Below are 27,395 nucleotides of genomic sequence, written 5' to 3' on the forward strand. Positions count from 1 at the left end.
TTTATCACTTTTTTGTAGTTACTTCAAGGTATATAAAAATGAGGTCCTAGCAGCTCATTGCATAGATACAGATAAAAGAAGCCTAAAAGTATTTTTGACCATATACTGGCCAGGGATAGGATAGATGTCGCAAGGATTAGCAGATGTAGATTGGACCTAGTTTAATACAAAGTATATAGAGCTGGTCAAAAAACGGGTTTTTTTCCAGTCAAAATTCAAATACCAAAAAATGTTGCTCAACCCCCAAAATATTTGATTTGGAAATGATGCTGCAGTGTCTCACGGGAGCTGTAGTTCTGGTGCCTTAATCTCCCATTCTCCTCTACAGACCAGGCTCACTTGTCAGAATACATCTCCAATGAAGCAATATGGTATCCCCATTTGGAGAAGGGAGGTAGTGCATCATGGGATTCTCTGGCCATGGAGAATCATGGGAGATGTAGTCTGGCTGGAGAGCCTGGAAAATGCCAAACATTCTATCGATTTTTTTTTTTTTTAAATAAAAAATGTTCATTTTCTTCAAAATTTGTCACGGGAAGGTAGCTTCCTGACCAGCTCTACTGACAACTAATAAGCAGACCAACTCCAAAGGTTTGCCTGACCCATCCATTTGCTTTATCAGCTAAGATCACAAGCACTGTTACTACTTTATCCCCAATCATCTCAGGCATTTCGTCAATAGTTACCAAGATGTCCACACCGTGAATCAAATCAATAATGTGATCAATAATAGCCATGAAAGCCTCTGGTAGGTGGTTGTCACGCATTTGACTAGATTTTAGCTTAGTGTTTATGGAGTGTTTTAATTACTGGTGCATCCTTATGGAAAAGTCTGCTAAAAACCTGCTTTACATTAAATTCAGATTGCAACAAGGTCTGAGAAAACGAACATGCTACATCTTTCTGAAATTCATTGCATTTGTTTGTCTTGTCTTACTTAGGCCATGATTCTTAATACCAAGTACAGTGGAAATCAATGGGATAAAGAAAAAACCTCAATGAAATATCTCACTGTAGTAAGCTCTATACCCAGTATTAATAGTTTGCCGGATCAAGCCATTAGATTGCAAACCCTTCAGTTCAGGGAGTGTGATTGAATGCAAAAAGAGGTTGATAGTTAAGGCACTGAACTGCGAGTTGACAGACCTGGATTCAGCTCCTGGTTTTACTACAGACGTCCTATAGGACTGGCATGTCACTTCATCTTTTGGTGCCTCAGTTCCACATCTGTAAAATGGGAATCCACAGTACTTTCTGTAAAAGGTGTGCTGCCACCCACAGTGCTGCCCAGGGGTCAGGCAGGGTTTCCGGTTCTCCCCTTCTGCACTAGGGCAACAGGGGCTGGCTCTCTGAATAATCCAGGTCAGTCACAGTAGGCCTCCCGCCTTAGGTGGAGGCCCCTGGTGCTGCGCAGTCTGCTGGGGGCAAGGTAGGAGAGCCCAGGCCCACCCTCTCCACTGAGCTCCAGTCCAGGGCCCAATGGCAGGCAGCTACACGCAGCCCCTTGCGGTGTCAAGCTGCTGCCGTCCCTGGACCACTTCCTACCCTAACCCCCTGCCAACTGCACCAAGGCAAAGCCCTTCTCTCAAGTCTCTGACCTTCACACTCAGTTGTTTTTCTCCTTCCTAGGTTCTCCCCTGGTCCGCGGAGTGAGGCCTCGGCATGGTGCCCCTGGGGCAATACTTTGACTCTTGGAGCTTAGGGCCATTGTCTGCTCCCTTCCACTGCCTGCCTCCTTCTGAGCTGCTCTTCTCCCCTTTTAAAGCCTTGCTTTCAGCTTGTGCAGGCCCTGTAGGCGGAGCTACCCAGTCCCAGACCTGTTCTTTATCCCGTTGCTCTCCAGGGTGGGGTTTGTAAACCCCATCCCATGTCCCTTCTGTCTCGTCTATTTAGACTGTAAGCTCATGGTAGCCGTGGCTGCCTCTTAATATGGGACTGTACAGAGCCTAATACAATGGAGCCTTCATCTCAACTTTGGCCTCCAGATGCTATTGTAATATGAACAATACATCGTCACCATTATATTGTACAGTGTCAGAGAAACGATTTCTAATAATAATTGAAAATGCTGGGATCTTGGCAGATTTGGCATGGGGCAGTGTCTTTTTTTGTTTGTTGTTACTGGTTCTTTTATAATAAAAGTCTTGGATAAAGTAAGTACAGCCATTCAAGTTCCAGTTTTCTCACAAATAATGGGCATCGTTACATGGCACACTTTGTAGATCAAGAGTCTCTCATCATTTCTCTCTTCTACAGTAAAATCGTTGCTGTATTCAGTGGCGTGTTCTTCTGCTGATTTAGATCTCTGTAGCTTTTTGACTTGATGACATTCATGAGTCCAGGGATATTTCTCTATAGAAAAAAAATACTAAGGCCTTGCATCAACAATGCATGATTAATAGCAAGCAGTGTTGTCTGCAGTCACCAGCAGTGAAGGTTAAGAATTCTCTTTCACGCTAAAAAGTCTCTGGAACAAATACCAGCAGCTTTTTGTAAGCTTTTTCCTAAAAACTAACAGTGTGCTTGGATTAAAATAATGCTGTATCAATGGATGCTCTTACAGAGCAGATGAAATAGCACTGAGATCTAAGCCAAGTTAAAATCAAAAGAAGAAAAAAAATGAGAAAGAACATTTTAAAAAGCTATTCATCTAGAGAGGAAGGCTTAAAAATTAAAATAGATAATATGAGCTGCAAATGCTGCCCCCTTTCAGTGTTTCCCCAGAGTGGCACTGGCTAGTTGATCAGATGGCACAGCTTTTAAACACACATACACTAGGATCTTCCAGGCATGAATTTCAATGTAGTATTGCTATTAATTTCGTACCAGTGGGGAATGGTTAAAACAAGGAACCATATGTTTGAATGTGTCATTGTGCTTCCCTGTTGTGGTATGGTATTGTGAAGACAGATAGGTTTATTGACAATGCCATTATTTCAACATTTATTTTGGCCTTTGGATCAAATCCTCTGGTCTCCCACTGAACACACAATCTCACTATTGGTAACACTGATTATGCTCACTTCTTACCTAGTATAGGATGCAATGGAATTAGGAAGAAATCCATGATGAGACAATTGTTGTTGTTCCCCTTACAGGTTACACTACTGCTAACCACGGAAGTGTGACAATGGCCCTACATTATCTACATGGTAGCTCAGACTATACAATAGTAGATTAGGTGATGTGGGATATATGTGACAGCCAGGAATTATTAAGTGAATATTCATCATCTTATTGGACCCTCTTTTCCTGGCTGACCTCATTTTGATGCCTTCCTTTCACCCTCCTCAACCAAGCTGCATAAAAAGAACACAACAAATTATCCAGCTGGCTATATTTTTGCCACTGTGCAACCCTCTGCCCCAAGAAAGCACACATTGCAAGATCTTCTAGATATGTCTTTAGCATGAAATCATCCTTTCAGAGAAAGCAAGATCTTGTGGGCCAAACCCAGGTCTGGGTTTAATTCTTGGCTCTGCCCCAGACTTCCTCTGTGACCTTTGACAGGTCACTTAATGTCTGAGTTCCTTATCGGTATAATGGGACCAGTAAGGCTTCATCCCCCGTCTGTTTAGATGGTAAGCTTTTTGTGGTAGGGAGCATCTCTCACTTCATCTCTGTACAGTGCCTAGCACCATGGGGCCCAGATCTCAGTTGGAGTCTCCAAGCACTATTGTAATAACAACAACATGTAGTGTGGAGAAAGGCCACACCAGGAGATGCCAGCTGGTGCAGAGAAGCTAGACTAACTAGCAGAGAAGGAGACACCAGCTAGTGTGTTCATCTGTCTGCACAATCCAGTTTAAGGGCCTGCTTTGAGGAGAGCTGGTGCTGCAGGGAGTGTCCATTAAGATTTCTTTCGCCAGCTGACCACCAAGTGTCCTTGGATGTTGCTAGTGCGTACGTACAGAGCTAGCACGCTTGCTGCCTCCTGGAAGGGGGTGGCTTCATGCCGATGGGAGTGAGCAGCACCCGGGAGGGAAGAAGGAAAAGAAAGTTGAACAACAATATTTGTTAGTGACAAACTCTAACTTCCCCTGGGGTCCAACTGTTTCACCAGCCTGCTCCCACCATCCAGGCGCCTTCAAGCTATTCCCCAGCTGTCAGCTCCATACCTGCCTGGCGCTGCTGATGCTCTCCAGCTCAACACTACTCCCCTGGGCCCTTGCCTGGCTTGTCAGCGGGCTGCGTCAGCATCACACCACAGTCTCTCCCGTTAGCCCGGTGATCAATGCCTGACAGATCCAGACCTCTCTCTCCCTCTGGCTGGGGCCAATGAAAATCAGGGGATGCTTTCTGTAACAAGCGAAAATGAAATAAATGAGCAAGTCTGCCCCCATGAGCCTGCGGGAAGCATCTTTGTGATCTTTCACATCATCCCCCTTTTAACTTTTCCCCTTTCACTCTCCCTGTCTCCACAGTGCACAGAATGCAAAATGAAGAGCTCAGACATAGCAACCGACATTGGCAAAGGACAGCAGCTTTCGCTGAGAGGAGCAAAACGGCTGCTTTCAAAGGGAGCAAAAAAACCCAACAGTTGTGAAATGTTCGTATCTGCTGAGAAGCATAGATTCCCTACTGCCAGGCTTTCAAAGTAAGAGGGATCAGCCAGACAAGCTCTGGGATCAGCTCTGGGCAAGGCAAAGCCAGGGAGCAGGGGAATCTGAGCATTAAAGGAGAAGCGCAGCTCCACGGCAATCAGAAGAAAACAGAGAAGAAGGGTGTTTGGAGATCAATATCCAGGGGATGAAAGGCTGTTAAAAGACAGGCAATAGAGTCTTTAAAGGGCTTTCTGTTAAGGGAGTGAATGGGGGTCGTTCTTCTAAGACTTGAATTATGCAGCAGGGGACACTAGTCCAGGCTTTGAAATCTTCCCTCACATGCCAGCAGAGGCAGGTCTTGGGTGTGCATGTGGGAAAGAAAGCAGGAAGACTCGGCTTGAACTTGAGTCTCACAGGGTGCTGTACACAAAGAGCAATCCAGGTGCCAATCTGACTCTCCCTCTGGCACCAGGGTGAGCTTCTCTCTTGGTCCAGCTCAGGGACTGGATGAGGGGGTTCTGTCCTGTCTTCCCCTCCAGCAGAGTAAGGTAGTGCAGGACCCAGCTCCTCCCTACGTCACAGGGCCTGCAATTCCCCCAAATCATGCTGCCAGCCCTGGTGCACAATGTAGCGGACTGAAGTGGGCCCCATTCTAGAAAGATGTGCCATGAAGTGGCTAGAAGTGAGGGAGAAGTCTGAGGGCTAAACCCAGGGGAACAGTGAGAAATGACTAATTTCTCAGTTCTAACAAGCCCAGAGGAAAGATTCTTCAGCTTCTTGCCCTCCTATTAGCTGCACAGGCAAGGTTTTTAATGTTGCCTTCGTTTTCATCTACAAAGCCTCTCCTGTCCTCCCTTCCCCCCCCACTTGATCTCGCCATAAAGTTGACATTGATGGGGGGGAGGGGAGGCAGGAGGGGATGCTGAATGTTATTCTGAAGCAATAATGTTAACTCCATATTTATCTACTTATTTCTGCTGCATCACTGTCTCGTTGGATCAATTATCTCCTGGCTGGGAAAGAGCTGACTCAGAGCTATATCTGGCTCATTGCTCTACCTGCAGTACGATAGCCTCTCCTAGGAATGTTGATACACTTAAACCCTGCAATCTTTCTCTCTCTCTCTCTCTCCCGTATACACACCGTATAAATAAAAAAAACTGCAATGGCAACTTCATTATTAAGACTGTAATAAGCCTTCCAGTCTAAGTCTGATTTTGATGGTTCCCTCCGCTGCCCTTGACGTTTCTCAAAGCAACTCCAATCACCATTCTCACTTGTGGTCTCTTGTGTAGTCAATGTCTTAATCCTCAGTTTTGAGATGAATTAGAATAAGAACGCTAGCGATCTGAGAGTTAGGGAAATGACAGATTATTCATGTTTGAAGAGCTTTCTAATGTATGGTGGTGATTGTAGTTTTGATATCTCAAAAATAGCTTGGTCCGGTAACTCCACGTGTGTTTCATTCACCTGAAATGGAAGCACACAAGGGCCATTGCATATCTGTAGGAAGGTTTCATGGTTAATTTAAGAATTAATTGCTATGCATTTTTGAACCTTCAGGAATCATGTGGTGACCTTCTACAGCCTGTGTTATGCAGGAGGTCAGACTAGATGATCACAATGGTCACTTCTGGCCTCAGAATCTACATCTCTACAAAACCTCTATCAGAGCTGTGGCCCAGCCAGGGTAGGAGAATAAGATGGCTTTAAGTCGCCTTTGCACTCTCTACAGTACAATCAGTACACAGACAAATCACAAACTCAAGGTAGCTGAAGTGGAACAGAGTCATAACAGCCAGATTCATTGTTTCTATACCAAGTTCAACGATCACTGTAACTCTTATTCTCCCTCCTGACACGGATCTTAGGCTCCAACATCCCCGTGCAATCACATCTCCAGCTTCACCCATCTATTAGTTAAATAATGGCCAGGGACCCCAGACACCTCATTCGCAAAAATAAACCAGACACTTAATGACTATCCTTACTGTGTACACAGAATAAAGAGGAGATGACAAAAATTGGAAAGCAATTTTGCTCACTATTGCAAAACTGATTCTACGTCAAGTCAGGTGTTGCATTTCCTTCCTCTCCTGCTTTTGGATGACATTTTTCTGGCGAGGTTTGTAGGCAGAGTACATATAGCTTGTTTGTGGAATTCCCTTAGCTCTGAATTGTCAGACATTCTAAAAAAATCTATTTAAAAAGCCACTTTTAATAAATAAGGCTGATTTTTTTTTATCCAGTGACCTCAAGTATCATTAGTAGAACGGATTGAAATTTTCTGAATTTAGATTTTTCACTTATATTTTTTCATCCAAATTTAGAATTTCAACCAAAAAATGGGATTTATTTTTTGCAAAAATTCTCATAGCAAATTAATGCTGTCTTTTTACCAGCTATGGAGTTGGTCAAAATGTTCAGAATTTCACATTTTCAAAAAATATTGAGTTTCAGTGAAAGATAGAAATACATTTTTGTGAACATTTTTCAAGCAACCCTAATCATTACATCCCCCCTTTTACAGAAATCAATCAGTCTTTACAAATTTTAACACCATATTTAATGAAAATTACATAACCGAAACATTAAAAGCTCTCCAACAATGGCACTCCTCAGCAACAGCAGATGCGCACAAGCGGAATATAAACTAAAAAGCATAGCCCCAGGGTCTATTTATCTATACAACAGATAGAAAGATGCTAAGGGTAGCCATACTCTGAAATACTCATCAACCACAATAATAGCTAGCATGACCCAACAAGTCCACACAGCATCATTTTTGATAGCACAACTATGTTGGCCTGTCTATTCCTCTAGGGTCATGCTGCATAAAACTGTATTTGTATCAGTGCATTGCAGAAAAAGAATAGCTGGGAGGTGGGGGAGAGTAAGAGGGAGAATGGGACATCAACAGCATACTTATTTTACAGTGAAGTTTGTGCGAGCTCAGGCTAAAAGTCAAATCCAACAGTCTCTGCTTGACCTCGTTCCTTTTCCAAGCATATTATTCAACCAGGCCCTCTCATCCCTCCAACCTATTGATCCTTAGCTATACACCATGACAGGAGCTTCCCTGAATTCATGAACATCACAGAGAGAGAGCTGACAGCTGGCATTTAAGAGAGCTGATTTAGCTTCCTGGTTTATTTGTTTTGCATTCACTGCAAGGATCCGCTCCTTCCTTTGCATGTGTCACCAAGTTCCCAGGGGAACATCTGAAGCAATTTACAAACCTATCTTTTCCCTGTTGCTGAGATCCTCTCAACAACGATGTTTCTTTTATATAGAAGAAATCAACCTTTTAGGGATCCAGGAGCCATCTACTCTAAGTCGTCTTTAATGTCACTTCAAGAGCTGTATATACTTATATTTATATTTAGCACTGAGTGAAACCCCAAGAGAAGTTGGGTCTAAGCACATATTGTTCAGGATCTGCAATGGGATTTAAACAGGTCTGCTGCAGAAGAAAGCTCTTATATAGATATATATATATATTATACACACACACACACACACACACACACACACACACACACACACAAAATGGAAACTAACTTTGGATAACCTTGGGACAAAGACAGACAGGAACCATTCAATGATTCCTCTTCTCAGCCTTCAAAAACAATGATACAATAATATGAATAGCTCATAGTTAACGGATACACCAATAACATTTTAAATCAAGAATTCCATATTTGCCTTTCATTTAGATTCAGTAGATCAGTTTAGATAGATACATAGATAGAACCTAAAATATGGAAACCTTGATTTATTTAACTGAACTGGAGAATGCAATTTTTATTATTCATCTTTTATAAAAATGCAGTTACTAGGGATTAATAACTGTGTAACAGATACATTAGCATCTACATACAATATAGATACATTTTTTTATTTTACATGAATTTATGCAATATAACTATTGTTAGTATTACCTATTGCATTCTGTTATGTAAATACACGCGCTTTCAAAATTGGTATTTGTTTAATATGCAACGGGTCCAATGGAGTCACACAGAGCAAAAATCGTCCCTGCAACTGAAAATCAAACAATGCATGGGAATTCTTTTTTATATGTGTTAATGCAGAGCAAGTCAGTTTAGAACAACATCTTTATTCCATATTAGAACTGCAAACGCACCATTCTTATATAGCAGGAACAACAATTTGTAGTAGATTTCCATGTCATGGCTTCCACATGTGTACTTTGGTATTTTCCCTGTGCTTTGCTGCTTAGCCTTTAGACTTGGTGGATTTTAAATTGACTCTCGTCTTTTGAGAGGGAGTTATAAGAGAAAACAACAGGCCGAGTGAAAAAAAGCAGGCTGTGCTAACTAGCCATTTTGATTTGGGGAGAAGGAGGAAGATACCAAAGTGACAAAAGCAAAGCCTCTGTTTTCTAAGCAGAATGTGAGCAGTCCATTTCAAAACATTCTTAAAATGGGTTCAGGTAGCTACCTTCCACTGTCTCGCATTACCAGTGTTACTTAATCTAAACATGAATGGATGGAAGGATTTCCCCCAGAATGGATTAGTGAGTCAGGAGAAAAACAAAATCCAGCAGAAATCCCATTAGTCATTTTTATCAAGATTAGATTTTTACATCTGAAATTTCCAGTGGCAATTTGCATGGATAATCTCAGATTAGTTTGTGGCTGTGTGGTTTTTTCCTCAAAAAGTGGATTTTTGCAGTGATAGAAGACTAGAACAGTTATTTTGGCGGATGAATGTGACATCTAAATAATATTAAAAAAGCGTCCATCTAAAAACAAGCAGCTTAGAGCTTTGGGGATTTTTTTCCCCTCTTCACTATGCATTATTCATATTAGACAAGGCAACCAAATGTGTAATCTTCCTGTGCAATTACCAGGAGAACATATTCAAAGACATATGCTAGTGCCTCTCAGTGAAAGGAGATGTGCAAGTAGCGATTATTTACTAGACATTGTCATAAAGTCGGCAAGTTTGACTCGCAGGTTGCATCTTAATTTATTCTCCATAGTAACCCTGTGCATGCATCTAGTACAAGCCACTCCGGTGTGTGGTCATTGGAGTTTTTTTGTGTGCGTTCAGTGCTTTGGTTTCTCATGCACTGTTTAAGAAATGTGTTTTGCATCGATTAGATTTTCCTATAGAAGAGCTGGCAAATGAATGACAGGCCATTTTAAAATTATTTACAGTCCTGGCATTTTACTGAAAGCAAATCGTCAACTAAATCTAGTTTGTTATCCTGACAGCCATTGGGCTCATTTCTCCTGAGCACAGCAACTGCGATAAAGATCATCTCCTCAATTTATTGCTTTCTTGATTCGATAAATACATTTCCTGCAACAAACCCCTCACAGAGGGCGTTTATCTAAATTAGTACCCAATATTCATTTTTGCAACAATATGCACTATTTCCCTTTCTTTCTACAGATGTTGCTTGTTTTTAATCTGCTATATTCTATAGGATTTTTCCAACCCAGTTCTTTTCTTTAACCCCTCCATTAATAGGCAGTGAACTAGGTGCATTTGGGAAATGCATTTCTTTCATCCAGCGAAACAGTTCCAGTATCTTTCCTGACATTCTGTTCTCATCAGAAAGTGCTCTTTAGAAATAGCTAAGGGGACACAGGAATGATGTAGGGCTAGCACTGAAGGGGTTAAGCGTGCAGCCATTCCTGTTATTCCTGGTGGCATTATTTTTTATCATGCCTTGAGGTCAAGTCAGTTTGCCGCTCAAGGTTCAGGGTTGGAAGGAAGTAATTTTGGAATGTGATTGAGATAAAGAGTCAAGGCTCTTTTTAAATAGATGCATTGGACACTGATGGGTACTATCATTTCCAGAACAAAGAACCATCCAGTGGACACAGCTTCCAGCAAGTAGATGTATTCAGACAAGGGCTTGTTCTGCAGCAATGAGGAATTCTAACCGATGTGCATTGTTCTCCCCCTTAAAATCTGTCCTACTTACTGCCTGAGACAGCAGACAGATCCTACACTGAATAAAAGCAGAGAAGAGTGATCACAAATTCATGTCACTCAGATGCACTACAGCCTGCATTTAACTAATGCTAAGGACATTACAGACACCACTGGCAGCAAGAATGCAGCATTGAAGCCTACATTATGCCCCCAACTCACATGCAGTTATTTAAAAGGTGAAAATAAAAAGGGCATATACTCAACAAAAAGAGAGTGTCAGCCTTTATTTAATTTTTGGTCCCAGTCTTAGCATGCAATCCTGCCCCTAGCACAGAGTCTCAGTAACAGAGCTGAGTACTGGGGACTTCTGCAGGAGTTGTGTGTACAGAGAAGGAATCCTGGGATGGGCATGTGTAGAACCATGCTATGGCTGCTACAGAGCTACCACCCCAAAGCTTCTGTGCCTCCGCTCTGTGAGTGTGTAGTCGATGATCCACCAGCTATGCCATTACTCTGGTCTAGTCCTACAATTGCCCTCCATGCTGGGTCACAGTGAGCCCTTAAAGACATACCTTTCTGTACTGGTATCTTAGGGACTGATTCAATGTCCATTGAAGGCAATAGGGTTGCCAAGTACATCTGAAAATTAGGCCACTTCTGTTTAGAAACCTAAATACAGCCATAGGAGCCTGATGCAGGGTCTGAACAGGTTGGCAGCCATCCGCCCACAAAACACATTCTGGTCTTCTTGCACATGGTACACTCACTGTATGACTTGCACACACACATGCACACTATTAAAAAGCAGAAACAATTTTTGGGTGAAACTCCATTTGTTCCTAGGCTGGATCTCATTTGCCAAATCTGAGACCACAGAACATACATGATTCATCTACTGTCCGTAGGTACTTATATGGCTCTATTACTACCAGTATCTGAGCCACTCACAATCTTTACTGCAGTTATCCTCACAACACCCCCGGCAAAGTAGAGTAGTGCTATTATCCCCATTTTTACAGATGAGGAAGTGAGGCACAGAGCGACTAAGTGACTTGCCCAAGGTCACACAGGATGTCTGTGGCAGAGCAGATTCTTGACCATGGTTTTCCTGAGTAGCAGGCTAGTACCCTAACAACTGGAACATCTTTGCTTTTGCTAAGTGCAGAAGTGGGAAACAGGTAGGTACAAGGGCCTCAATTTCCATACAGTTACAGGAAAATGGGGTCCACTTCCTGGGGGCCTGGCCAGGACAAGCAGACTAGGTGCATCCCCTCAGTAGCTTTCAACAGAATTTAAAAATGCTCCCCCACTGACTTAAGACCTCAGCTTTTGAGCTGCTTACCTTCTCTTGGGGTGAATTCCTGCTAGTGTGCAGAGAGATTAACTGGCAAAGGGAAGTACAAGTTACACCTCCCTGGGCCAACTTGGGTGACTCTGACCCAACAGACCGTTCAGACACAGAATACACCAAGTGATCAGGAAGGAAATTTATCGCAGAGTGGTGCAAGGTTTTTTTTTTAAAAAAAAAAGTTAATAAAGATGACAAAACTTCTTTGAATGGTGGATTGATGCTGACAGGCTTCACAAAAGAAGTGTGGAGAAGCTGTCCATGTGCCTGAAGCAAAAAGGAGCAGGAAAAGAGCCCTTGTCAGGCCTTTCGGGGCCATGCGTGGATGGTTTTTGGACAGCTACTCGCACTGTGGAAGAACTTTGTCGGAAAGCCACCTGGGATTTAAACCAGATTGAAAAAAAATCCTCCTGTGCATCATTGTGGGACCTACTGCAATCTCCTTGCCTGACTGGCGTATGTGGTTGGGGGTCAGCAGCGATATGTTTCCTGTGTCACCTGTCTCTATGTTTGGTCTTATTTTATCCATTGCCATTTTTATTTTTACCGCTACTGATGTTTGTACCAATGGTGTTTCCCTTAGACTGTAACCATCACATCTAGCAGGAAAAGAGTCCTTTAACAATTCTGACTTGGCAGGAGTACACATGTCACGTCATTTCAACTAACGTCCAGACCTGGCTGTTCAACGGAGCACAGAGCAGAGATGCTTGCCAAGATGCACCAATTTTTTTATCCAGCGGGACCGTTTTAATTTCAGTGATCATATAGCAAAAAAGCTTCTTCTGGATCCCTTGCAAAATTACTCCGTAGGTGGAGCTGCTTGCGTTCTGCTAAGAAACACAGGAGCAGAATGGATTCAAAATCAGATGTCTAGTCACCACAGTTTAAGGCTTACTGTGGTGGTCAGTGGTAGACCTGTTTAGTAAGCTTTTAAAATCACAGTTTCCCAGATAATTTTCACTGAAATTTCAGATAAACAAGAGTAAAAATATTTAACAGTTTTAGGTATAAAAATGTCATCCTGTTTCTCAAATGGCTTTACGGTTACAAAAAATTTTAAAAATTTAAAAATTTGGATGAAATTTTGAATTAAAAAACAAAAGATGAAATTTTTTCATGAGAATTTTCATGAAATTTATGTCCCATTGTTTGACCTGCGCAATACTCTCTGTTTTCAGGCATCATTTAGGGTTTGTCTAGATTTGCAGCCAGGCAAAAGGGTTTGTCTTTAATGGGAATTTGGCACAGCCTTATGTGATTTGTTGAATAGAGACCGAGATGTTTGGTAATGAACAATGATGACAAAGGAAATACAGAAACCACCCTACTGAGGTTGCAATAGAATAAATGTTCTGGACTTTGCTCCAGTGCAGGATGACATGTGAATATGATCTCTTTCCACACATCAACGGACACTCTTGCTCCAGAGGTTAGCTTAAAAACCTTAAGGGCTTGGAATTTAGGAGGACCTTTAATTGAAACTGAGCAACCATAGCAGCTGATTTGCAATGTAGCTCACACGGAATACTAAGTGCACAGTGGAAATCCAAGGTTTAGTGATAGCAATTTAAAAAATAAGAAACTAAAAGCATTTAGAAATAATATCATGTGCTGAGTGTGGTTTGGTATAGATTTGAAGAGGCTTAGTTATTCCAGAATTCTATGATATACAGTGTTGAAAAACAGATGACTGTTCAATTGTTAAACATGCCTTGCAAACTATTGTGTTGATTCAGAGAAAAATGAAAGTCTCCAGAGCAATAGAAAGCTTAACATTTCTTCAAATATGTTTTTGCTCAGGAAAGAGCCATCCTAGAGCATCATAAAATAACCTATGAACTACTAACAACAGGTAGAATTTGGTAAAGGCAGGGGAAATCAGCATTGTGAAAAATTGTGGATCATGTAGTTTGGATGTGTCTCCATAAATTGTGCTGGTTGTTGTAGAAGCCCTGCTTACTTTAAAGAAATAAATAAAAATGAAGCTTCAATCTATTCTATCCCATTACCAAAATTAGCCTCTTAAAAATCTGCTGTGGCTATAAAGCTCTTCAAGGAAGGGACCTTGCCTTCTTTCATGGTTGGTATGAACCACATTATAGGCAGCACTAAAAGTAAAATGATATATTTTTGATGTATATAATTTATTGAATCTCAAAGCACTTTACAGCTCATACACCTAAAAAGCCACAGAAATGCAGCCATCTCTGGGGTGGAGAGGCAGCCATTAGGTAGTTGATACAGTGGGAGGGTGAAAATTTTGGCTAGGAATTTTAAAACAAACAGAGTCCTACCATGATGAGAAGTGTCCTGAGATTTCTGACATCCATCCAGAGAACAGGATTTTCATTTTTAAGGCTCCTCTGAAAGACCTTATGGAAGTAAAATGCATGGACCTCAATTTACAGAGCAATGAACTGCTGAGATCTGCTTGCTGGGGTTTGAAGTCATGAGTGGTGAATCTAGTATTTATCCTCCAAGTTTACTTCGTGCAACTTGTCTTGCATGGGCTTGTCCCACCTGTTCCCCAAAGAACACCTCTCTGATGTAGCGATAATGGTGTTTTCCCCACTGGGAAACAATTGTAGCTAACTGATCACTGGAAGCTCCTCAGGGTAACTGTAAGCAGGCTATGTGGTTTCTATCTTGTTTTGCTTCACAGGCAGCGTCATTTTTACTCAATGCTCCAAACTGGGCTTTCATTATACCTTTCCCTGTCAGATTCGCCCACTCACCTTCACTGCAACAGAAACTGATCATGTGGGATATGCTCACCTGACTCTAATCAATGATTCATACTCATTGTAATGGAGGAAGAAGGAAAAACCCTAAGGTCCCCACTAACAGCCTTTTTGGGGAAAGTTCCCCCAGATCCTGGATTTGGTGATCAGTATAACCCTAGTCATGTGATCCATAATTAACCAATAAGGCCTTGATTAAGCAAATCATTTAAGCACATGCTTAATTTAAAAGTCAGTGTGACTTAAGCACATGCTTAATGTTAAGTATGTGTTTAAGTGCACTACTAATCAGCCACCTACTTCTTTTTGTATCCCTAGGTACAGTGATGTTCAAATAACGGCAATTTTGTTGGTATTGTTTATTGCTAATTAACTGCTAACTATATACTGGATGTGGTATGAGAACAAAGGAAAATATAGGTCATGTCCCATGGAGCTGACAACCAAAATGCAGGCAGACAAAACTAATCATAGCAGGAGACCCAGAGGAAGGATCTGTCTAACGCATCTTCTTTATATCCTGTTTCTGGAACGGTAAAAAGCAATGTTTGCTGATGTGGGCTGGCAATGGTGGGCTTTGCAGAAGAGATATGTTTTGAGGATGGATTTGCGAGGACAGAGGGTGGACATCGGGCTCATTTCGGTTGAGGAATTTTTAGGCATAAGGGAAACATGGAAGGAAGGATGAAGATTTCACCTCTTCCATAGCACATGGCCAAAACTGTCGCAGCAAGTATGCCACAGGGATCTGGGACTTAATCTAAAGCCCACTGAAGCCAAGACACCCATTAGCTTCAGTGAGTTTTGGATCAGGACCTTATCTTTTGTATATAGTAGGTGTTCTAATGTGATAGTTTTCTACTGTACATTTTAAAAATACATGATCTTTTAGGCCCTGACCTTCCTCATGGAGAAGCAGGCAGCAACTCAGCTGATATGAAAGACCAAGTGGAGTTTGGGAATCCTTTTGCTCAGATACTGAAGCTATGAGAGAAAAAAGACTTGAGAGGTGAGAAATTAATCTCATGATGCTAAGAGTTCCACCACTCCATGTTTAGCAGAGTGAAGCCGCTTAGATTGTTCTTGTAAAATGGAGCTGCTGAGATCAGATATAGCCCTGTGCATCTATCACTTTGTTGTCATTTCATTTACAGCATGTAGCATGACGTCAGATAGTCTGATTGACTTGAGCGATGACCACAAAGACAGGACATGTGCGTACAAGAACAGGTGGGGGGTGAGGGCTGACGTGGCTATGCCATGAATCTGTTCAGCTGTGCAAATGATGAACTGAAGGACACAAAAATCCAATCGCCTGAAGACACTGTTACCCAGGGCACGTCACAAAGGGAGCATTCACTCTCCTGTCTATTGACTCCAGGCCAGGGCTTGCATGGCAAACATTTTTAACACTAACACCTCCCCAACTCTGTAGCATCCTTTGTCTCAGCAGCTTAAAGTGCTTTACAAACAATGATTCAATAAAGCCTCACAACCCCCTTGCAAAGTAACTCATTATTTTAAGTATTGGGAATATGAGTTTCAGTGACTTGCCAAGGTCACATTGTGAATGACAGAAGTGGGAATAAAATCCAAGTATCCCGACTTTCAGTGCGCTGCTCTAACTGCTTGACAATGCTCCTTCCATTCTGTGTTCTCTCCCTGTTCATGACAGACTAGGTCGAACCTGCAGACTCAGTACTAAGTACAAAGCAATGCACAGATGTGCCGCCACATGAGCAGCCCCGTGGAGGAATTGTGACTTAGAGAGTCACAGCTGTTCCCTTGCTTTCCTTTTGTTCCTGGGGTGGGGAAGTAAGTTATTGCAGCTCTTTGAGACTTGCCGCTCCTTGCACGTGGGTAGCTACTCTAGCCAATAAGAAGGGAGTGGAGCCAAGGCTCCGCCCACTTGCTTAACGTGGGAAGTATTTAGAAAGCATGGACTGCAACCTCCAAGTTGTAGGGAAGTCAAACAAGTGGGTGGGAGGGGCCTGACTCACCTTACTGCCCGGTTTGGCCAGGTAAGATAAGGGCACATCCTATCCCTAAGTAATCAGTTTTAATAAAGACCAACCAAGTCCTCATCACATGCCCAGGAGCGTGGGTCAAGGCACACACAAATACTAAATCACTTTAAATCTCACCAATCCATTTTGACTCCAGCACTGCTGGGCTCTATGGATCCAGAGAGAGAGCATTAACACACAAGCTTCTTGAGCTTGGATAACCAGGCATGATATTCTAGCGACTAGAGAGCAGAGCAAGAGGGTGGTTTGTCTAAATGATGGGATCATAGGATCATAACAGCTAGAGAAGGGAAAGACATTAGATAATTGACTCGATCCCTGCCAAGGCAGGATTTAGTCTCCTGACAGAGGATGTAACAGATATTAAACCTACTGCGCTTATCTCAACAAAAAAGTCCACTGGAGTACATTTTTTTAACCACTATGTAAAAGATTTATGGCTAACGATCAGCTGATCCAAACATTACATTCAGAGCTATCAGGAAGGGATGTTTTCCCCCCATGAAATTTTTTGATGAAAACAAAAATATACTGTTGAATTTTTCATCTAATTTTGGGGTGGCGGGATGTCATTGAATTTCTTAAAAAACATATGGACCTTTTCCACAAACATTTCCATTTAATAGGAAAAGAAATTCTGTCAGAAAAACATTTCCATGTAAAATTTCCATCCAGCACTAATGGTATTTTTATTGCCTTGCTGTCACACTAGGGTCTGACTATTATTGGAGAAGGTCAAATACTGCAAAAAAAGGCCCTGTTCAAATACATGTGAATTCTCTTTGACAATATTTGTGACCCCTTTATATTTGTTTTCTGGCAGCATTTGTACAAATGTTGTTGGGTTTTGTTTTTGTCTTTCACATGACGGTGCACAGAAAACAGAAGCCCTGTAAATACTCAGGCAGCTCTCTGTTTGTGCCAAGCCTCATGCTGGAAATGTCCGTCCATTTCCCTTTTCCTATTTATAAATGATTTCACCAACCAATAAGAGAGCAGAAACAGAACCATGGTACTTAGGTGGCCAGTAACAAATCATGAATGGCAAGCAACTGACAGGCCAGCTGACGTGAATCATTTGTGCATGGCCCCATGCAGCAATGCTGTATGGATAATATGTTCAAAAGGACCTAGTGATTTTGGAAGCCTGTTTCTGAGTGACCAACCTAAGATACTTTAAGAGAGTGATTTTCAGAGTGAGAAACGATCAGCACTTTCTGAAAGTCAGACTCGGTTAAGGTGCCTCAATTCATCCATACAAAAAATGGAGGTATCCAAAATCACGAGTCAGTTTTCAAAGATTTGGCCTATGTCCTCCTAATGTGTTAGCCAAAACAATTTCTGAACAGAAAAAAAAAAAAAAAAAAAAAGAGTAAAAATCAAAGTCTGTTTGTGAATAATTTGTAAATAGAAGAAGAAAGACCAAACTACTGTAATTATACACCCTCAATGTGGCAGCTGGTGGGGTTCTCCCACCAGCAAGGAAAGGAAAACTTAGACTAAGGGGCAGAATTAAGATTAAGCTCCAAGTTAAAGTAAGCTCCAATCTTGTAAACATACGTGCATAACATTACCAAGGTCAGCAATCCTATTGAAGTCAATGGAACTACTCACATGAGTAAAGAAATCTATTCTGGCACCTAGAACCAGTCTTTCAGATCTTTTAATTAATATTTGTAAACAACTTTTCTAATAATTACAACATTCAAACATTATTGCATATATTACTATTATTATCTGGAAATGATTTAAAGCCAGGAATTGCAACGTAGTGTTAAGAACACTTGCATTCCATTTGCCATGATGTGAATGCACTTCTGCCTCCAGCACTGGATAGGCTTGGCGATCGTCTCATTTTTGTACAAATTTAAAGAAAAACAAATCACATGAAAGGACAAGATAGAGAGCAATGAAACTGGCTCCCGCATTGTTCATTTCTAAATGAGATAGCAAAGCTTCTGTTACAGTCCCCTAGGGGCTCCGTCTGGCATGAATCAGCAACCAGCCAGATTTACTGCCAATTGATTAAATTAACATTTGTTATAAACCAGAGATGGAGGGGAGGGGGAAAAAAACCCCTCTTCATGGCTTTTGCATTATTTATGTCCTGAAACTCTACATGCTGCACTCCATACATACTTGATAGATACAAGCGTCAAGATACCCTTCCCTTAAAGAGACAGCGTGCATCGTAGTGTCGCTGGGAGAATTTTAGAAATGAAGGATGTTACAGTGCATGCGAGTCTGTCTTATACCCTTAAGGACTAAACTGCTCCATAGGGCATTTTGCTTCCATTATTTTTATTATGAGCTCTGTTCTCCCACTAATTGAGCGACAGATAGAAATGAACTACCGCTGTATTTTTAATGTTCTCTACTAAGTCTTTATTTAATTGTGAAACAGAGTGACTGATAGGTCTCTGTGTAGAGAAGGCTGGTTTTGCTTTATTTTGCTCCTATGGCATTAAGCCAAGCATGGAATAACTGAAGCTGAATTCCCACTGATTTGATTTTTTTCCCAGGCACTGATAATTAATCTGGATGAGTCTGCTGGCTGCTCTTAAATTTCAGTAAATTGGGTCTGAATGTTTAGCACGTGAAAATGTAAAACATCGAATGCAGCAATTTGTCTCTGTGGGGGTCGTTTGGAGGAATGTGGATGAGAAGGATTTGTGCACGCCTGAGTGAGAGGAAGAAAGATATGTCAATGCCGAAAAATGTGCTTGATGGGTAAAACATGTGAGTGGTGTGGCTATTCTGGGACGGAATATATGCAAATCTGCATGAGAGAAGCACATATAAACTGCTGAGAGAGATGCATAAGGAAAGAGAATCTTTTGTTCAAAACTGCCTTGCTGGATTTAATAGCAAGGCAGGCTCAAAACAAGACAATAGGTCTGACCACAATGTCCAAGTATTAGCCAGTTGGCTATCAACCCAAGTGAGAAGTAAGGAAACTCTTCCTATTCTCTAATAAACTAATATCCTGTTTCAAAAATAACTTCAGGATGTGTTTCCTTCTTGTCAGCTGATGTGCTGTATATTGACTACATTGTGAGCGAGGGGTTTTAGTGAGTGAAAGGCTAGAGGCGCACTGCCCTTTCCCAAGAGATAAGGGACAAAGAAAAAGGAGACCAAAGACAAAATGGCTGACAATGAGTAAGAGAGAATGTCTATATGGATCCCATTGTCCTACTTTGCGCAAACAGTGGGAGAAAATATGCAATATGCATGTTGACCAAAGGGCTGTTCTTTGTTGCTGAGCCACTCCACCCTTTTCCATAGACACAAACTCAGTAAACTTGGACCCAGAACAGCCCCCTTCCAGGTTTCCACTGGACTCCACGCACATGCCCAATGCTTTACACCTCACGTGTGACTGGCTCAGAGATGGAGTATGCTGGTCCCAATTTTGGCCCACAGCATGTATCGTTCATGGTAGAGTAAGAAGAGACATCCTCTGTGTGTCTCTAGATAGCCACAATTCACCTACTGCTGCCAGGGCAATGGCATCCAGCCTAGGGAACGATACTGTTGGATCCCATTATAGCCTTCTCTCCTGGCATGCCTACTTGTTGCCATGCAATCATTTTGCCCCCAACCTTGTGACTCTCTCTCTTGCCACAATTGCAGAGGTGTGTGTTCAGGACTGGCTTCTGTAGGGGTGCCAGGGGACAACTGCACCCACACTCACCCCACAGTGGCAGCTTTTCTCCTGCAGGGCAGGGTCCAGTGCCCCACTCCGGGCGTCGTGACCTGGCACACAGGGTAGCAGTGCCAAGTTTGGCCAACCCACCCCTCCGTCATAATCTCCAATCTGATGTGCACCTCCTGAAGTCATTACAGTGCATACACATACTTTACAGCATAGTTTATCAACCTGTGGTACACGTACCCCTGAGGCACAGGCAGGGGGTACGCGGTAAAAAACCCAGTGAAGGGAGGCGAGCAGCAGCCGCTGACTCCTGGGGAAACCAGGTGGCAGATGCCTGCTTCCTGCCTGGTCCCCACTCCCAGCTGGGAGGCAGGTGGCAGCTACCGGCTTCCAGGGGAGGCAGGCAGCAGCTGCCGGCTTCCTGCCTGATCCCACCTCCTACTTGGGAGATAGACGGCAGCCGCCCCAGTCCTGGGAAGCTGAGTTGCTGCCGCCTGCATCCTGCCCGGTCCCAGTTCCCAGGTCGGAGCCCAGCAGAAGCCTCCTGTGCCCTGTGAGTTGGGTTCGCAGCTGGGTGGCTACCACCCGCACCCTGGCTCTGAGGCGAGAGACAGCCTCCCGTGTCCTGGCTTGAAGATGGGCAGCAGCTGCCTGCCACCTGCCCACGTCCCCGGATCCCAGCCTCCGTGGAAGCCTCCCCTGCCCCAGCTTGGAGCAGGTGGCAGTCACTCACCTCCCAGGCTGGCAGCCAGATGGCAGCCGCCTGCAACTTGCCCAAGTGGCAGCTCCTGTCCCCAGCTCAAAGACTGGTGCCCAGAAAGCCAGGCGGAGAGCCCAAGGCTTGCCCAGTCCTGGAGCCGGGCTCTATCCACAGGCTTGTCAATTTCACTGCTCAACTATTGACAACTATGACAGCCCTAGATTTAACCAGTATAAAAATGGTAAGAGGGGCCCACACAGTGTGATTTGCCCCAGGCCTGTACTCCCCTAGGGACGGCCACGAGGAGTGGTGCTATCCACTCTGGTGGGCTGCTAATGCCTGCTCATACCTCACAAGTTCCCACCTGTGTGAGGAGAACACCCATGACTGCGCCATCAGGCCATAGTGATTGGCTGGCATTGATCTTTGCTCCTATATGGAGGAGGAAGGAAGGGAGAAACAGCAGGGGGGTTTGTGATCTGCCACAGCCACACAGCATTGCAGAACTCAGAACTCTCCTGCTTTATGAGAAATACAGTCGTCCAGTGGTAAAGGGGAAAAAGATTGTATTTCTCAGAGTGGAAAATTGAGTGTTGGGGTACTTATTAAAATTTTTCAGAAGTTAGGGGGGTACTTGCTACTTAAAAGGTTGAGAAACACTGACTTAAGATACCCTGTGCCTCAGTTTCCCCATGTGTTCAATGGGGATGGATAGCGCTTCTCTGCCTCACAGAGGTAGTGAGAGGTTAAGACCCATTAGTGAGAGTGAGGTGTTCAGATACTCTGATGAAAAGGGGTGTACTTATACCACGGTAGCACAGCAGCTGTGTGCCGCGCTATAGCCTAGACGCTTCCTACAGAGGCCGAAGGGATTTTTCTGTTACTGTACCTAATCCATCTCTCCGAGAGGTGGTAACTACGTCAATGGAAGGATTCTTCTGTCGACCTAACTACATCTACATGGCCGGAGGTTGACCTACCTACAGTGCTCAGGGCATGGAATTCTCACACCATGTGCAACATAGCTAGGTAATCTAATTTTTAAGTGTAGCCCGGGTCTTGGTGTCAGTTATTGCAGGATGGACCCCTGGGAAGCGAGCTGAGACTAATAACCCATTTCCCACAGGCCACTGAACAGCCATTACTCAAGAACCACTTTCAATCACTGTCCTTCTTTGGATTCAGTCTGACAACCTGGGGATGAAAAGTCCCAAACCAACCACTGCTCCTCCTCTAGGCATGAGAGAGTCCTCTGGGGTCATTCTTCCTGCCTGAATTTTCACTGAAAAGAAGCCCACAGCATTCTTGATGTTAAAGAAATGAGAGGAGCAGGTGAACCTTATTTATACACATGGCAGGGCTCCCAAATTGGTGTTAGGTACTTGTTGGAAATCTGATGCACTGGTCTTCTAGTCCTGACTGGAGCATATGTGGATTTCGTTTTACTTTCCTTCCGAACCAGTTGCCCAACCTTATGAAAATGTCCAGTGCTTGAAGAGATGTTTGGCAAAGTGCTGTTTCATCAGATTGTCAGTTGGCAGAGAGACATGCAAACAGAGAGAGACAGACAGACACACCACTCTCTTTTTGTCTAACAATCTCAGATACAGATATGAGCAGTAGATTATTTCACTGCCAACAAAGGTGATGCCTCTCAAAAATCCAATCGGTGCTCTTGAGGTAAGAGGATTACATTTCTCTTTGAATTAGAGAAGCTAAAGATCTTAAAGAAGGTTTCAAAGAGTGGAAGCTGCGTTTGTGTTGATGCAGGAGATGGGGGAGGATTGTGGGTAGGTGTTAAGGTCAACAAGTATAAAAACTAGTTCAGTGTCTCTGTTCCTTACATATAGGCATCACATGTACATATTCAGGCACCAGTATAGATGTTAAGTGCAGGTTTAAATTGCAAAATTATGATCTGAATGAGAACCCAGATTTAAAACCTCTTCCCATTGCCTCAAAAGTTCAGAGGGACATTTCAGGTTTGAAATGTTCAGGTTTGGCATTCCAGTGTGTTTCATCATAGGCATCAGTGCTGATTCATATCCCATAAATGAGATTGCATGGGATGTAAATCCGCAGAGAATCTGCTTCACATGCCCTCATCATGAAATCTGAAGCTGGATTTGAACCCATAAGTCCATGAGAGTTCAGACTCTGGGCTCTAGTTTAGAGATCTAATCTAACCTATTTTGCTGCTACACAGATGCAGAAGGCCAAAGCAAAAACCTTGCATGTAGAATGTTTCCTCTTTAATTATATATTCACCTCCCAAACACACACATTTTGTCTTTGATTCCAAATTTCTTTCCTCTTATAGGCAGTAATAACAACCCCATAGTGGGAGAATTTCTCCAACACCAATCGTCTTGGCTTCCATAAAGATGCAGGACTACGTATCTGATGACGGTGACCTAGCATCATGAGGGGATTAGAATATTAACACAGAGCTGCCACTTATCCCAGTGTCCCAATTTTCACAGGTGATCCCACAGTTCAGCAAGACAATTAAAGATCCACAAACTCATTTTAAGTATCATAGTATTGTGTCAGTAAGTGATAAGGCAGCCACAAATGTACTTTTGCAGTGTCATCGTATGAACACACAGACAACGTGATGTCATCTGATGCAGCATCATTGTACTCTAACACAATTAGAGTCTGATCTTGAAAGATATCAGGCATCTTCAACTGAGCAAGTGCTAAGTGCCCTAACTACCAAGGGATGCAATAGAAATTGTGAGTTCTTGCATTATGCTGGACGGGGAGTGTTGTATGGCAATAATCTTCACTCAGCCTTCAGAAAGTTTGTGTGTAAGTACTGTCTCCCTCATCATGGCTAATATTTTCACAACCCCAAAAAGTCCAGCACTTTTAAAGTCACAGCATCTCTCTTTTATCCAATACATCCAGAACAACTAGCTGATGCATTGTACCAGCTGGCCTTTCCAAATTCCTGTACAACATTGTATCTTTAAATTCTAGGGTCTCTTAGTTACACCAAAAAATCTCAAAGATGATAATCTGAGACATTACAATCCAAGGTGGCTGCAACTGCCAATTAAGTTTCCAGTCATACTCTATTTTAGTATCAAGATTCTCCATTTATGCTGTTTTAAAGGTGACCTGCACAGGAAAATAAGATTGGGCTCATGCCCAGTTTTTGCTTCTTCGGGATCCATAAAAAAAGCCCTGAAAGGAATTATGAAAAAAATACAGTTTTTTCCCCCCTACTTGTATTTGGCATTAGAAATCCAGCTCCTGGCTAGGCTCAAGACTCTGTGATGAAGGAGAACTGGTCAAAAGATTGCATCACAAGAACCAAGAGTAGGAAATTTAATCAATGAAGTGGGGAAGGGATTTTTAAGCAGACTGTCTGAAACATTGTGTCTTTGTTAGTAACAAAACAAACACCTATTTAATTTCAAGGACTAAATTACACGTTTGATAAAGGAAGTCTTTGTTAAATATAAATATTATTTCAGGACTACTTTATGCCTCATAAAAACAAACAAAAAAGGAGCACAAACCCAATTTAAACCAGTCCTTTACAGGTTACTTTTAACTGCAGATCACTCTCGCATCCTTTGTTCCAAAAGCTGGAAAGAAATATTTGCTTTTCTGGAAACCTTGGGCATCAGGTGAATGTTCTCCTATGTTAGCACATATCTTTCCCTGCATAATTTATTCTTCCTTCTCCTGCTTAGGACAGTATTTACAACTGTCCTCCCATCAGGAACATCTGGATCAAATACACCATTGTCAAATTTATCTCCACATCTGCAGTGCCCTGGGTATCATATTCCCATAATTTCTGTAACCACCTGGCCAACTCTCACTTGGGTTTCTTTAATTTCAAGAGCCATCATTAAATGCATGATCTGTTCTGATCACAGGTTTCCTCCTATACAGATAATGTGAAAATGGTTAGTAGATTTAATCACTGCTAAAAATTCATTCCACATGGTGCAAGTGCTGCTCTCTCTAGAACTTAAGTTTGCTATACCATGCCACTACCTTTTCAAGTCCTTGTTGTTTGGGCCAAGACTGTTGCTGATCCCTAAACATCTTTTTCTGTATCTGATATGAAAAGAATTTTGAAACATGGAAGAAAAGAAACTGGAGTAAGAGTTTTAACCCGACATGCACTAAATTACCCTCCTGCATTTCACAACAGTTTTTACAAATCCCCATACTTCCTTTGCTGGAAAGTTACCCCAACATGTTATGATTCTGATTCCAGCCCTTGAGAGACAGGATAATGTGGTCACTACAGATTAGCTTCCTACACAGCATTTGTTTCACATTTTTCAAGGGAATCTCCCAATGCTGAATTTACAGGACACCCTTAAGAGCACTTATTACACAGTTATTAGCCCTACTGAAATCCAAACCCAATAAGATTTCATCTACTATACCTGCCTCCAAGCCTCTTGGTCAAATCACAGAAGTTCAATTCTTAAACCCAGTTCTGCCCACCTTTGTGCAGGAGTGAAGTCCCCAGTAACTATTTCCAATTAGGCTTCTCAATTTTAGAATCTCTTTCCCTCAGCACATTTAGTAGGTCTGGTCTAATGACTTACATTTGAGCTGACATCCACATTCCTATGGATTCCATATGTCCAATTTCACCTGGATCAGGCAGATTTCCTTCATTGTTGTTTGTCTAGATGTAAACAAAACTCCATGGGACTTCTCCAGGAAAGTGCCAAGATGTGGGGTGCTGAGACCTCTGCTCAATGTACAACAACTTTCTCACTTTACTATTATCCTTCCCCACCCCTCATACTCAGCTGTTTGATTCCTCCACCTATTGCACCTTGATTTAGTCTAGGTGGTGAGCTGTTTAGGGCAGGGTGTCTTTTGATCACGAGACTTCACAGCACCTAGCACAGTGGAGTTCTGATCTCTGACAGGCACCAATGGGTGCTACTGCAATGCAAATAAACAACAACAATACATGTCCTGATTTTGAGAGGCACTAAGCTTCTTTAAGAACAGCTAAGGAAGCCAGCCTGTTTTCAGTTGCATGTAATCCTTCATGGTTTACTCTTCCCACACAACAGAATTTCACCCCTAAAATTTGCAGAAGTACATGCAAAGTGCAAAACAACACAGACTTACAGGAAATTATAAAATGAGTTCCCTAGGTAATGAAGCCATTCCCTAGTAATCATGATTCTAACCTTTGCATGCTATTTCTGTAAAGGGCAAAGCCAGAGGTGGGTGAGCAGCATGAATTGGGTGGGGTGTGAGTGAGTGATAAAGGGTTATATAGCAATGGGGAGCTGGCAGAATCCCTTAATGATTCAGCGCCACATTTCTTAGCACTGGGGTTTTTAGAAGCTCTCAATTTGGGGTAAAGGAAGTGTAATTGTAGGGGGTTACCACCTGAATAATAATGAAACACACTCTTTTAGGGTATAGCTTCATTGCAGAGTTAACCCAGGTGATTAACATTTGGATCTGAAGGCCTGGCTGTGAGCAGCCACATTGCAAAGCCTACTTGTGTAACTGCATGCTTACCGGTGCTGCATTCCCCTGTGTGTTGCTAAAACTTCTGGGGGCACATCCCATGGTTCTTAGTGCTGCAATAAGCTGAGCTCTACTAGGATTCTTTCCCACTGAACTGGGGGAGAACTTGTCTATCCTTTTGGGCACAGGGGAGGGAATTGTGGGATGGCACTGGAGAACTATTATCATTTGAATGATTTAGCATGGGTCCACACTGCAAAGCAGGTGGGGAGGGTTGCCAGCCTGAGTGTAATCAGTCCTGTACTTCAGCTAAATAACATGATCTGGTTCCGGGCAACATCTGACTAAGTGTCCAACCTAACTCTGCAGTAAAGAAACAGAGCAGAGTTAGGGTCATATTTGGCAGTGCACATTCCTTCCTCTAAGTCTGGTGTCTGAGATCTCATGCAGTTTAAGGTGAATGTGGTGTCTGGCATGAGTCAGTATAACAAACATGATTGTACTGGTGTTAAACAGAGTCTATCAGGTCTCGTATCAGTTCACACCATTACTGGGTGCATAGAAAAGCAAATCCAGGCCTCACCCTGGAAAAACAGAAACTCTCAGAATTTCACATTTTAGTTTGCAGAATCCCTTGGCAAAATACCTCCTCCAATCAGCAGTGCATTCTTGAATTTACATTGGGAAAACCAAACCAATATATGGAGAGCAAGGCTGGCAGAAAGGGATTCATATCTTTGTTTAGAGCCTGTTGGGCTAGATAAACAGAACAGTTCTTCTGGGCTTGTAGGAATTCAATACAGAAAAGAAAACAAAAAAGCCCACCCTATCTGCAAACCCTCCCAGTCCCTCATGTGCACCAGGGTTCCTTTGTGCACACACATTCCTGAGGGCAGCAACCACAGCCTGAAAACACAGTAAGGGTCAGAGCAGGGCCACACCCTGCTATTATGTGCCAGGGAGCATACAGACTGTAGGATTCATGCACA

The 27,395-nt window shown here is 42.7% G+C and overlaps 1 long non-coding RNA gene across 3 annotated transcripts; it reads right to left on the minus strand.

The window, feature by feature from the left end:
- On the minus strand, window positions 1-26,577 carry LOC137153436 (uncharacterized). 3 transcript variants are annotated; one of them, XR_010919802.1, is made up of 4 exons: window positions 26,458-26,577; window positions 25,515-25,597; window positions 4,119-4,299; window positions 1-2,352 (listed from the first exon to the last, which is right to left on the minus strand). It is a non-coding gene; the product is annotated as an uncharacterized lncRNA (long non-coding RNA). The 3 variants fall into 3 exon arrangements; XR_010919800.1 differs by lacking the exon at window positions 26,458-26,577 and having other exon boundaries at window positions 25,515-25,695; XR_010919801.1 differs by lacking the exon at window positions 26,458-26,577 and having other exon boundaries at window positions 1-3,948; window positions 25,515-25,695.
- Window positions 26,578-27,395: the final 818 nt, after the last annotated feature.

This window comes from Emydura macquarii, unplaced genomic scaffold (assembly GCF_026122565.2).
Source record: "Emydura macquarii macquarii isolate MOO-44397 ecotype Brisbane River unplaced genomic scaffold, CSIRO-AGI_Emac_v2 contig_1253, whole genome shotgun sequence".
Classification (NCBI taxonomy): domain Eukaryota; kingdom Metazoa; phylum Chordata; order Testudines; family Chelidae; genus Emydura; species Emydura macquarii.